Raw genomic sequence first — 14362 nt, 5'->3', positions numbered from 1 at the left:
TTTTTTTCAGAATGAGTTTTTTTAATTTCATGCTTCACTTATATTTTACAGGGAAATGTTCCATGTTCTACTCCACTATGTTTATTGGATAGCTCTACCCACTTTGCAGATGAAAAGCATTGATTGGGATATGTGCTAATTAAACTATGTCAGTACAGAAATTTAAAAATAAAGTATAAAAAATAATCAAATGAACTCAGGAAGACAGAACAGAGTTCATATTGGCTGCATAGTGAGTACTTTTATTCTGTTATTTTTGTCACATAATAAAAAGAAGGTGAATAGTGTGTTTTTAAAAAAGGAATGTTACTTCTTGATTGTAATACAGTACTTCTTCCATCTCTGGTATTCAAATAAGCAACAATAACAGTGGAACTCTGTCGCCCCCTAGTGGATAAGAAGAGAAGAAGGTTAAAGAGTCAACATGATGTAACACAAGTTCACTGTAAACTCTAAATCCTTTTTCAAATGTCACCAAAATAAAGCTTAGTTAGAGGCACATTCCTCTTCAGGCGGCAGTACATTGGACGCTGGACATGATATGAACATAAGAAACAAAAATGATCAAATATTATGCAAAAACCTCATTTTGATTCCTGGAAATTCCTATTCTGTCTGATATGTTTTATGTGTTCTTTTAATTTTAGAACTATTGTTAATAAACTGTTAGGATGTTGGAAGAGCAGGTTTACAGTTAGAGACACAAAGATACTACTGCAGTGAACTGAATGAGTTCTTTTTGTTTGATAGGGACTTTCTCATAGTTCTAATACAGAGCCTGAAATGCATGTGCTGCACAGAGTTTATAGGTATATCTGATTTTTAACTCTTGCAGAAAGTAGGAAAAAGATAGAAAAAGTAGGGACGAGTCTTTTACTACCATGACAGGAAAGAGATAATGAAGCACACTTGTAAACTGGAGGAGGTCATTAACTAACAACAGCAAATCGATAGATAGATAGATAGATAGATAGATAGATAGATAGATAGATAGATAGATAGATAGATAGATAGATAGATAGATAGATAGATAGATAGATAAATAGATACTTTATTAATCCCACAAGGGGACATTTTTTTCACTACAGCAGCATTATAGATACAGGAAAGCAATAAAACAACAGAGTACAAAAATTAAATATTAAAATGTAAAATATATACAATAAAATAGAATAATATTAAATTAAATGAAACTAACTGTACAATAGTGCAAAGATTTAAACAAACAAGAAAACAAACAACCAACTGTGTTATTGTTGGGTGATGGATTGGCCAGAGGTGATAAATTGTTTAGTCTTATTGCAGTGGGCAGGAATGATCGCCTGTATCAGGAATGATCTCCTGTATCTGGAATGATCTCCTGTATCAGGAATGATCTCCTGTATCAGGAATGATCTCCTGTATCAAGAATGATCTCCTGTATCTGGAATGATCTCCTGTATCAGGAATGATCTCCTGTATCAAGAATGATCTCCTGTATCTGGAATGATCTCTTGTATCTGGAATGATCTCCTGGATCAGGAATGATCTCCTGTATCTGTCCTTGTGACAGCAGCTGGAGGAGTCTTTTGGAGAATGTCCTCCTCTGTCCCTGCAGCAGGTGGAGAGGGTGGTCAGGATTATCCAACATGGATAATAGTTTGTTCAGCGTCCTCCTCTCCACCACCTTTTCCAGGTTGTCCAGTTTGTAGCCAATGATGGAGCCAGCCTTCTTAACCAGTTTGTTAAGTCTGTTGGTGTCTCCGGCTCCAATGCTGCCCCCCCCCCCACCACCTCCACCTCTCCCCCCAGCAGACTACTAGAAGTACAGTTCACTGGCCACAACAGATGGTAGAACATCTCCAACATCTCGCTGCACACATTGAAGGATCGAAGTTTCCTCAAGAAAAAGAGTCGACTCATCCCCTTCTTGTAGACAGCGTTGATGTTGGTCTTCCAGTTCAGTCTGTTGTCATGGAGACACCAGGTACTTGTACTCCTCCACCATGTCCACCTCCTCTCTCAGAACTCTCAGCGGTTGTGGAGCCGTTGTCTTCCTCCTGAAGTCGACCACCATCTCTCTGGTCTTGGCCACGTTCAGGAGCAGGTGATTTCTACCAGCCCACTCCACAAAGTCCTCCACTACTGCCCTGTACTCGTCCTCCTGTCCATCCCTTATACACCCGTCCACTGACTCCTCCTCCCATCCATCCCTTATACACCCATCCACTGACTCCTCCTCCCGTCCATCCCTTATACACCCAACCACTGACTCCTCCTCCTGTCCATCCCTTATACACCCAACCACTGAATCCTCCTCCCTTCCATCCCTTATACATCGACCACTAACTCCTCCTCCCGTCCATCCCTTATACACCGACCACTGACTCCTCCTCCCGTCCATTCCTTATACACCCAACCACTGACTCCTCCGTATCAGACAGCACACTGCCCAGACGGACAAACTGTGGTCTGCCTGTCAGGTAGTCAGTGATCCAGGAGACGGTGGACGTGTCCACCCCCACCACCTGCAGCTTCTCACTCAGCAGCAGTGGTTGGATGGTGTTAAATGCACTGGAGAAATCAACGAAAGTGATTCTCACAGAGTCACCGGTTCCATCCAGGTGAGACTGAGCTCGTTGCAGCAGGTAGATGATGGCATCGTCCACTCCCACATGAGGCTGGTACACAAATTGCAGCGGGTCCAATGAAGATTTCACCAGCGGTCTGAGGTGGGCCAAGACCCGCCTCTCCAGCACCTTCATCACATGAGATGTGAGGGCAACCGGTCGGTAGTCGTTGAGGCCAGATGGAGTCGTCTTCTTAGGAACAGGAACCAGGCACGACGTCTTCCACAGCACCGGGACTTCCTCCTGCTTCAGGCTCAGGTTGAAGAGGTGTTGCAGGACATCAGCCAGCTGGATGGCGCAGGTCCTCAGGACCCCGGGGACGATGCCGACAGGTCCTGCAGTCTTGCGCTGGTGGAGTCTCTCCAGCTGTCTCCTAGCCTGGCCAGTCAACACAACATCTCCGTCCGCCCGAACGGTCCTGAAGCTGGGAACGGTCCTGAAGCCGGGAGGGAATGGTCCTGAAGCCGGGAACGGCCGCACTGTGGTCCGGGAGATGTAAGTGCAGCCATGTCTCAGTGAAACACATGATGCTGCACTCGCGGTACTCCCTCTAGTTCTTGATCAGCGCACCGAGTTCATCCGTCTTGTAGGCCAAGGACCTCACGTTCCCCATTAAAATCGTCAGTACCGATGGTTTATATTTCCTCCTCTTGGCCTTCATCTTAGTGGCAGCCCTACAACCCCGACGTCTTCTCCGAAGTTCGTCCGGGATTTCAGGCCTCGCTCCGGGCAGCAGCAGTAGAGGTCTACTCAGCGCAATCAGCTGATCGCGAGATTAAACAATGGCCCCGGTCCACTGCGCATGGCTCTCCGTTACAAAGAGGGGAAAAAGTAACAGAAAATTCCACCAGAAAAGTGGGAAAAAAAAGTTACGGTCCATTGCCTGACCATCTCTTAAACAAAACATGAAAGAAAAACAACCCAAAAGAGAGGGGAAAAAAAGTGAAAAAAGACTTGAAACTAAAACACACGGGGAGCTGCTGCAACAGGCTGCCACTAGCACGGTGCCATCTTCCAACATGGAGGAGACCTGAGAGGAGGGAGAAGGACTGAAGGAGGGGATATCTCCAAGCTGAATTCAGTTTTTGGACAGATTTGCTCTAAAAAAGAAAAAGTTATATATTTTCAAGTAAACAGAGCTTTAGTTTATCCAAGAACCAACTGGATTTATTAAAACTCTTCAGGAGAACAAGGAACTGTTGGAGCTGTGTGGAACCCTGCAGCAGGTAGATGGTACCGTGAACCTGTTTGGATGGTTGTCATATGTCGTCCACAATTTAATAAAAATGTTATACTATAGTATGTCTATTGTTGTTGGTGTTTCTGGATCATGTTTCTGTCTGGTTTCTTGTTTGGAGAGTTTTAACCTGCATTTGTGGATGCAGCGATGAACTGTGTTCACAGACGATGGTTTTCACAAGTGTTCCTGAGCCCACGCAGTGATGTGTATGTAACAGGTGTGTGCTACCGGGGTTTCTCCTGGACACAGATGACTCACTGAGTCACACGTTCAGGTATAAATGCTTTTTATTCGCCCTGACCCCACACCAATGTCTCTGCCAACGCTCCCATCTCTGGCTTGTCCTCCTCCCACCTCCTTCTCCCAGCTCACTTTATAGGACAGAGCTCAACAATCCACATCCAGCTCAGCTGTGCTCATTAGTCCATATTCTGCTCAGCTGTGCTCATTACCCCTTCCCGGCACCGTTCCCTGAACCACTCCTCCCACTCTCTACCCCCTGCAGCTGAGCTAACCACACCCAACCACCACATACCCCCACCGCCCGACTTAGGCCGGGGAGCCATCCAACCTAACCCACTCCCCTCCCTGAGAGTGGGAGAGGAAGTTGGCCACAGTCATCTGCGCCCCCAGCCTATGGATCACCTTGAAGTTAAAAGGCTGTAACGCCAGACACCACCGAGTGATCCGGGCGTTGGTATCCTTCATGCGGTGGAGCCACTGGAGCGGAGCGTGGTCCGAACAGAGGGTGAATGAGCGTCCCAGCAGGTAGTACCGCAGGGAGTCGACCGCCCACCGGATGGCAAGGCACTCCTTCTCCACCGTGTTGTACCTGGCCTCCCTCTCAGATAACTTCCAGCTGATGTACACAACAGGGCGGTCCACCCCCCGCACCTGCTGGGACAAAACAGCCCCCAGCCCTCTGTTCAACGCATCAGTCTGCAGCGTAAAGGGGAGAGAGAAGTTAGGGGTGTGGAGAAGTGGTTCCCCACAGAGAGCCTGTTTTACCTTCTCAACCGCCCGCTGGCACTGCTCCGTCCACTGGACCGGATCTGAGGCACCTTTCCGGGTCAGGTCGGTCAAGGGACTAGTCAGCTTTACAAAGCCCGGGATGAACCGTCTGTAATTCCCTGCCAGCCCCCAAAACCGCCTCACCTCTTTTTTTGTCTTGGGCTGTGGACAGGCCGCGATAGCCACCGTCTTGGCCACCTGAGGGCGCACCTGCCCGCCGCCCAATTGGTACCCCAGATACCGTACCTCCCTCTGTCCAACTGCACACTTCCCCAGGTTGGCGGTGAGCCCAGCCTGCCTCAGGGACTCCAGCACCATGCCCACCCGCTGCACATGCTCCGCCCAGGTGTTGCTGTGGATGATTACATTATCCAGGTAGGCGGCAGCATGTGCAGCGTGCGGACGCAGCACCCGGTCCATGAGGCGTTGGAACGTGGCTGGGGCACCGAACAACCCAAACGGAAGTGTGGTAAATTGGTACAATCCAAACGGAGTAGAGAAGGCCGTTTTTTCCTTGGACTCTGGCGAGAGAGGAATCTGCCAGTAGCCCTTGGGTAAATCCAGTGTCGTGAAGAAATGTGCAGTGCCCAGCCGGTCCAGGAGTTTGTCGACCCGGGGCATTGGGTACGCATCAAATCGTGACACATCATTCACCCTGCCATAGTCTACACAGAACCGAATAGATCCATCCTTCTTGACAACAAGAACAATGGGGCTACACCAGGCACTGTTGGAGTCTTCTATTACTCCCATCTCCAGCATAGCCTCCAATTCTCTCTGAACAATTTTTCTCTTGTGTTCAGGTAGCCTGTAGGGTCGCAACCGCACCGTCACGCCTGGAGACGTCTCAATGTTGTGCACTATGAGGTTCGTGCGTCCTGGCAGGAGGGAGAACACATCAGCAAACTGCTTCTGCAACTGGGCAACGTCTGTTCTCTGGGCCCCGGAGAGATGGGCGTCGAAAGGGAGCGAAGCAGGATTGGTGGACTTTGGAACCTCTGTGCCCCAGCTTTTCTCTCTCAGATACCACGGACACCAGAGAAACAGACTCTGCCTCTCTCCATGCTTTTAAGAGGTTGAGGTGGTGGAGCTACACAGCTCTACCCCTGTCAGAATGCACCATCTCATAGTCGATGTCCCCCACTCGCTGTGTGACCACGAAGGGCCCTTACCACTTGGCGAGGAGTTTTGAGCTGGAAGAAGGAAGCAATACAAGTACCTTTTCTCCTGGTGTGAATTGCCTCAGCTTGGCCCCTCTGTTGTACAGCCGTTGTTGACGCTCTTGGGCCTGGAGCAAATTCTCACGTGGAGTTTTGCTGACAGGTCCAGGATGTACTGAATTTCACTTTTGCCAGGGCTTGGACCCTCCTGCCAGTTTTCCTTAAGCAGGTCGAGCACCCCTTGTGGTTTCCTGCCAAACAGCAGCTCGAAGGGAGAAAATCCCGTAGAGGCCTGGGGGACCTCCAGCACTGCAAACAACAGAGGATCAAGCCATTTATCCCAATTAAGTTAATCGTCGTGTCTAAATGTAAGAATCATGGACTTTAAAGTCTTATTCAGACGCTCCACAAGACTGTCAGTCTGCGGGTGATAAACACTGGTCCGAATAGACTTAATGCCCAGTAATCCATAAAGTTCTCTCAATGTTTGTGACATGAACTGGGTGCCCTGGTCAGTCAGAATCTCTTTCGGGATTCCGACTCGGGAGATGACCTGAAACAGAACATGCGCAACACTCTTTGCCGAAATGCTGCGCAACGGCACTGCCTCGGGATATCGTGTTGCGTAATCCACCAGAACTAACACAAAGCGATATCCGCATGCGCTCCGGTGGAATGGTCCAATGAGGTCCATGCCAATACGTTCGAATGGGACCTCCATCAAGGGTAGCGGATATAAAGGTGCCCTCGGAATGACCGGCTGGTTTACCAGCTGACACTCCGGGCAAGATGCACGCCAACGCGCACATCCCCCCGGATGCCCAGCCAGTAAAACCGGGCCATTATCCGGTCCAGAGTTTTATCATATCCCATGTGGCCAGCCATCGGGTTATAGTGAGCCGCCTGGAAAATCATTTCCCGACGGCTTTTCAGCACCAAAAACTGGGTGTTTTCTTGACCTATTTGAGTGTCACGACTCACTCTATACAGTCTGTCCCTAATTAAAGAAAAGTGCAGATATGATGTTGCTGCGTCAGGGCGCACCAGCTGACCATCAATTCTTATCACTTGGTCAAAGGTGAAGCGTAGAGTATCGTCCTAAGACTACTCAAGTGGAAAATCCTCCATGGAGCATAATTCGGGAACCGGTGGAGTCTCCGCCGGTTCCCCCTCCCTCTCTGTAGCGTCGGACAACCTCGCGTCGCCGCTGAGCACAGAACACATCCCGCATGTCCCTGCCGGTCGTGAACGTACCCCTGTACACTGCCCCATTAATTTATGAAATCCAGGCCAATCTGTCCCCAAGATTAGGGGGTGCGTAAGGCGGGAGCTAACCGTAGCCTTCACTTTGTTTTTTTTCCCCCATATCTAATTTCTACAGCCACCACTGGATAATCGTGAACATCCCCATGCACACAGTTAATTCTCACCCACGATGCCTCCACCAATGTCCCGGGCCGAACCAGGCTCTGGTGGATCAGAGACTGCATACAGCCCGAATCCACCATCGCCTGATGTGTACCCCCCCTGGATCCTTACCGGAACGGAATACGTCGCTCCTGGACCGGGGGAGGGTGTTGGAGGGCTGGCAACCCGAACCATCTGTCCCACCTCCATTAACGGACATTCCCTCCGGTAGTGTCCGGGCTGCCCACACCTCCAACACTCCTGCCCTGGCGGTTGCGGACCCCCCTGCAGGTTGGGAAGGGTGCCGGGGCCGACCGGACCCGAGGGATCAGAGAACCTGGGGGTTGTTAGTGCCCGCGGAGCTGGCAGGGCCCGGGCCACCCCTGGTTGCTGGATCCTCCTCCGCGGCATGGGAATCGGTCGGGCTGCAGCCGGCTGCCGACTGCCATCCTCCCACCCACTGGGATGAACTGCGAGGTGGTCCTCGGCAAGGGTGATGGCGGCCTCTGGTGTCGCCAGACGGTGGCAGCGGACCCATGCCGCTGTCCCGGCCGGCAGTCCCTCCGTGAACTGCTCCACCATGATCTTGTCCACCACCGCCGGCACTCTCCGGCTGCAGCCATCTGGTCGCCGAGTCCCTCAGTTGCTCCCCAGGCCACAGCCTAGCCTCCCGGAAGTTCCTCCTGTGGTCCTCCAGGGACAGGCCCAGCTGGTCCATAATGGCCCTTTTCACATCTGCGTAACGGCGTCTGGCCCCAGGAGGCAACCCCAGAGCCGCTGTCTGTGCCTCCCCTGTCTGGAGAGGCAGGAGTCGCACCGCCCACTCCGCCGTCGGCCAGGCACACACCTCCGCCCAGGCACATGCCTCCGCCATCAACTCGAACATGTCCATAAAGGACTGGACTTCATCTGCCGGTGTCATCTTGTGCATGGCCACCCCGGTGAAGGACGACGTCCTGGCGCTGTTGTGGCTGCCGCTGGCCAGGCCGCGAGCTGTTCCCAGGTGCGGGTCTGTTGCTCGGCTTGGGCCTGCAACGCGCCCAGGAGCTGGTGGTTTGCCTCCGCCTGGTCATGCTGCATCGCCGCAATCCCGCCCAGCATCTGCCCTAATGCGGCTGCGTCGGCATTCCGCTCTGCTGTTCACCTGTGTCCATGCCCCCACATTGGGTGCCACTGTAGCAGGTGTGTGCTACCGGGGTTTCTCCTGGACACAGATGACTCACTGAGTCACACGTTCGGGTATAAATGCTTTTTATTCGCCCTGACCTCACACCAATATCTCTGTGCCGACGCTCTCCTGCCCTGCCTCCGAGCGTCCGTCCCATCTCTGGCTTGTCCTCCTCCCGCCTCCTTCTCCCTGGTCACAGTCCACATCCAGCTCAGCTGTGATCATTAGTCCATATTCGGCTCAGCTGTGCTCATTACACCTTCCTGGCACTGTTCCCTGAACCACTCCTCCCACTCTCTACCCCCTGCAGCTTAGCTAACCACACCTCGCCACCACAGTGTGCTTTTGTAACTTGGAACTGGATTTACAGGTTTTTTTGGCCAGTTTGGGGGAAAATGGAAACAAGCTGGAAACACAACAGGAACATGATGACCTCTTCAGATCGTTAGGAATCCCACTGACACCTCCAGAAGCTACTGAGTAACAAGAGTCCTGTTTCTTTCCAAATGCTGAATGTAAGTCCAACAATCATTCTCTGTTTTAGCACCAACTCCTAAAAAGAAATTAGTCACTTTGTGTGCCCTCAGGACGCCCTGCCCCCCCTCCAATAAAGTAAACACCATCTTTACCCATCAGTCAGGACTTACGCTCTGCCCCCCCTCCACACTGAAGGAGATGTCACTGAGGACGGCCCGTCCAGCCTCTGTGTATTTGACGGTGAGATCCTGGACATCCATCTGGTCGCGGTTGGGCCAGCAGTCGTGGGCATGAGGGTTGTCAATGATGAGGTCAGGGCCTCCTTTACCAGCAGACCTCCCTTGCAGCGGCTCCTCAGATGGAAGGTCGATGAATTTGAACACCCGGTCCACTGAATGCATCTGAGGAGGTGAATACAGATGACCACATCATGTCACAGTGTTATAAACAAAGGTCAAATTATTCATCGCTTACTGTTACATTTAGTTGCTTTGTATCCTGATGGACAATCTGTGTTGTTTTTGAAGACATATATGTTGTTTTAAGTGAAATTCAAAGGAAACAGAAAACCTTTTACGATGTATTGGATCCATATTATTGTTGCACCCACTGCAGCTTTTGAAACAGACATTTGAGAGGTACTTGGTTTTCCTTATAACCCCGGTTCCAAGAAAAACAAACGAAGCGAGTGAAATGAAGTGATGAACTGTGTACACATACGATGGTTTTCACAAATGTTCCTGAGCCTATGCAGTGATTTCCACTCCAGAATAGTGTGTTTTTAATGCAGTGCTGCCTGAGGACCCGAAGAAACCACCATCCAATATTGGTTTCCAGCCTTGTCCCTTGTGTTCAGAGATTTCTCCAGATTCTCTGAATCTTTTATTGGAGATAAAGTTTTAGCTGAATTTCAGGAGCAGGACCATGCCTCAACCACTCCCCCACTTCCGGCCACACTCCTATAAATATCCACCCACTGTAAACCTCGGCCTGTTCGCGTTTTCTGCATCTGGAACCAGACTCCACACAGAAGAAAAAAAAAACAAAAAAAAACGATCTTACCTTGGACCAAACATGGATCTGCTGTTCCTCAGCCCATCTGACGACAATGATGATTGTTTTGCCTTCACACAAACCACCCATACACCCAAGGGAAGCCCTCGATCTGCTGCCCTCTCCAAAAACCCCAGGGTTACCCACGAGACGCCGCCACCGGGAACACCCAGACAGTACATCGGAGCCAAACCGCCGATCTCCAACAAGCCAACCAGCTGCATCCACCAGAATCCCTCTCTCTGTTCAATCCTTCTGTACAAAGGTTCCGATCCACAGCCGTCCTCCAATAACCCACTCACCGGTGACAGAGGGAGACCTGCCACCCCCAGACGTAGTCAACGGAAATGTAAGTCCACTCTCTCTTCCCCCGCTCGCTCCAGACCCAGCGCTCGGGAATGAGTCTCCGACGACTCCGGCTCCCCAGCGCACCACGCTCAAAGCCGCCACCACCGCGCTCCAGCCAGGTCCCCCATCGAAGACGCACCGGCCAAGATCTCCGACCGGACCGTAGTCCATCTGCTAAAAGCATTAAAAGAGAAGGGGATACCTCACCAACGCTCTGACAACAAAGCAAAACTGTTCCAACTCCTCACAACTTTCCAAAAGTCACATCAGGCAAAAAACACAGATGTACCTCCATCCAAAACACACCGGCATAACGTCAACGATAGTGACGTCACCACGCACCTCCAAGCCCTGCCCTCCCACCCACAAAGTTCCGGGTTGCCAGGTTTGCAGCACGCCACCTCTCATCCCCCTCTACTTCCTCAGGCAAACTCATCTTTGCACAGCGGCACCGGGATGCCACCTTTTTTCCTCTCTTCAGTTTCCACAGCATTTCATCCAACCATCCCATGCTCTCTTTTCTGGCTCTGCGCCGCCACCCCCCTCTCCCTCCCCATTCTTCCAACCCAGCAGTCCCACGGCCACACTACCGGCACCGAGATTCCAGCCCCCCTCCGCCCCTTTCCCCCGCTCCAACCACACCCAGCACTTCTCCTTGGTACAACTCATCCTGTCTCCCCTCCACCAACACGCTGAACCTAGGGTGATCGATAGCCATGAGAGCCTCATTATCATGCGTACCTCAGCGCCAGCTCGCTCCAAAGAGCTCACGCTGCCCGAGTTCGCTTTCTCCCTGCATAGAGATGTCCTCTGCACCCCCTTCCCAGCTAGGAGGACAGAGTTAGATAATTACTGTGGTGGCGGGGTGTGGTTAGCTCAGCTGCAGGGTGTAGAGAGTGGGAGGAGTGGTTCAGGGAACGGTGCTGGGCAGGTGTAATGAGCACAGCTGAGCCAAATAGGGACTGATGAGCTCTCCCCTATAAAGGGAGCAGGGAGAAGGAGGAAGAGAGAAGTGGTTGCACATAGACATTGGTGTATGGACCGGGCAAATAAAGGCATTTTAGACACAAATGTATGACTGAGCGTGTCATCTGTCCAGGAGAGACCCCGGTAGCACCAACCTTGCTACAGTGGTGCCCAATGTGGGGCATGGACACGGATGAACAGCAGAGCGGAATGCCGGTGCAGCCGATCGTCGCGTTAGGGCAGATGCTGGGCAGGATCGCTACGATGCAGCGCGATCAGGCGGAGGCGAACCGTCAGCTCCTGGGCGCGTTGCAGGCCCAAGCCGAGCGACAGACCCACGCCTGGGAACAGCTAGCGGCCCGGCCAGCGGCGGCCCCACCAGCGCCAGGACCGGCATCCTTCACCAGGGTGGCCATGCACAAGATGATGCCGGCGGATGACGTACAGGCCTTTATGGACATGTTCGAGTCAATGGCGGAGGCGTGTGCCTGGCCGGCGGCGGAGTGGGCGGTGCGACTCCTGCCTCTCCTGACAGGTAGGTAGGTAGGTAGGTAGGTAGGTAGGTAGGTAGGTAGGTAGGTATATACTTTATTAATCCCCGAGGGGAAATTTTTTCGCCACAGCAGCATACATACAGAAGCAATAATAGAAACAATAGAATAAAATAATAGAATAGAATAATATAATAGAAAAGCAATAAAATAAAATAGCAGTAAATAGCAGTAAAAAATATAAATATAAAATGCACAGTATATATACAGTACATTATATATCTATATATATTATATACAACAAACCAATAAACACAGTCAACATATATATATATATATATATATATATATATATATATATGTATATATATATATACATACAGTACAGTATATATCTATATATATAATATACAAGCAACCAAGAAACACAGTCAACAGTGTTATTGTACTGTGATGGATTTTGCCAGAGGTGAGTTATTGTAAAGTCTTATGGCAGTGGGCAGGAATGATCTCCTGTATGTATGTATGTAGGGGAGGCGCAGACAGCAGCTCTGGGGCTGCCTCCCGGGTCCAGACGATGGTACACGGATGTGAAAAGGGTCATTATGGACCGGCTGGGCCTGTCCCCGGAGGACCATAGGAGGAACTTCCGGGAGGCTAGGCTGTGGCCCGGGGACCGGCCATTTGCCTTCGCTCAGCGACTGAGGGACTCGGCGACCAGATGGCTGCAGCCGGAGAGTGCCGGCGATGGTCGGCAAGATCGTGGGGGAGCAGTTCACGGAGGGACTGCCGGCCGGGACAGCGGCATGGGTCCGCTGCCACCGTCCGGCGACGCTAGAGGCCACCATCACCCTTGCCGAGGACCACCTCGCAGTTCATCCCAGCGGGCGGGAGGATGGCGGTCGGCCACCAGCTACAGCCCGACCGATTCCTGCGCTGCGGAGGAGGGTCCAGCAACCGGTGGTGGCTCGGGCCCTGCCAGCTCCGCGGGCACTAACAACCCCCAGGTTCATTGATCCCACGGGTCTGGCCAGCCCAGGCGCCCTTCCCAACCTGCAGGGGGTTCCTCAACCGCCAGGGCAGGAGTGTTGGAGGTGTGGGCAGCCCGGACACTACCGGAGGGAATGTTCGTTAATGGAAGCGGGACAGACGGTTCGGGTTGCCAGCCCTCCAGCACCCTCCCCCGGTCCAGGAGCGACGTATCGCGTTCCGGTAAGGATCCAGTGGGGTACACATCAGGCGATGGTGGATTCAGGCTGTATGCAGTCTCTGATCCACCAGAGCCTGGTTCGGCCCGGGGCATTGGAGGAGGCATCGTGGGTGAGAATTAACTGTGTGCATGGGGATGTTCACGATTATCCAGTGGTGGCTGTAGAAATTTGATATGGGGAAAAAAACAAAGTGAAGGCTACGGTTAGCTCCCGCCTTACGCACCCCCTAATCTTGGGGACAGATTGGCCTGGATTTCATAAATTAATGGGGCAGTGGACTGGGGTGCGTTCACGACCGGCAGGGACATGCGGGATGTGTGCTGTGCTCAGCGGTGATGCGAGGTTGTCCGATGCTGCAGAGAGGGAGCGGGAACCGGCGGACACTCCTGTGGAGACTCCACCGGTTCCCAAATTACACTCCATGGAGGATTTTCCACTTGAGCAGTCTCGGGACGATACTCTACGCTTCACCTTTGACCAAGTGATAAGAATTGATGGTCAGCTGGTGCGCCCTGACGCAGCGCCGTCATACCCACACTTTTCATTGATTAGGGACAGACTGTATAGAGTGAGTCGTGACACTCAAACAGGCCAAGAAAACACCCAGTTTTTGGTGCCGAAAAGCCGTCGGGAAATGATTTTCCAGGCGGCTCACTATAACCCGATGGCTGGCCACATAGGATATGAGAAAACTCTGGACTGGATAATGGCCCGGTTTTATTGGCCGGGCATCCGGGGGGATGTGTGCCGTTGGTGTGCATCTTTCCCGGAATTGTCAGCTGGTAAACCAGCCGGTCATTCCGACGGCGCCTTTACATCCTCTACCTTTGATGGAGGTCCCATTTGACCGTATTGGCATGGACCTCATCGGGCCATTTCACCGGAGCGCACGCGGATATCGCTTTGTGTTAGTTCTGGTGGATTACGCAACACAATATCCCGAGGCAGTGCCATTGCACAGCATTTCGGCAAAGAGTGTTGCGCAGGCTCTGTTTCAGGTCATCTCCCGAGTCGGAATCCCGAAAGAGATTCTGACTGACCAGGGCACCCAGTTCATGTCACGAACACTGAGAGAACTTTATGGATTACTGGGCATTAAGTCTATTCGGACCAGTGTTTATCACCCACAGACTGATGGTCTTGTGGAGCATCTGAATAAGACTTTAAAGTCCATGATTCGTAAATTTATACACGACGATGAACGTAATTGGGATAAATGGC

This window comes from Embiotoca jacksoni, unplaced genomic scaffold (assembly GCF_022577435.1).
Source record: "Embiotoca jacksoni isolate LCO1_2020_lvr unplaced genomic scaffold, fEmbJac1.0.p SCAF_119, whole genome shotgun sequence".
Classification (NCBI taxonomy): domain Eukaryota; kingdom Metazoa; phylum Chordata; class Actinopteri; family Embiotocidae; genus Embiotoca; species Embiotoca jacksoni.
The sequence above is the reverse complement of the archived record's forward strand: the minus strand, read 5'-3'. Positions refer to the sequence as shown.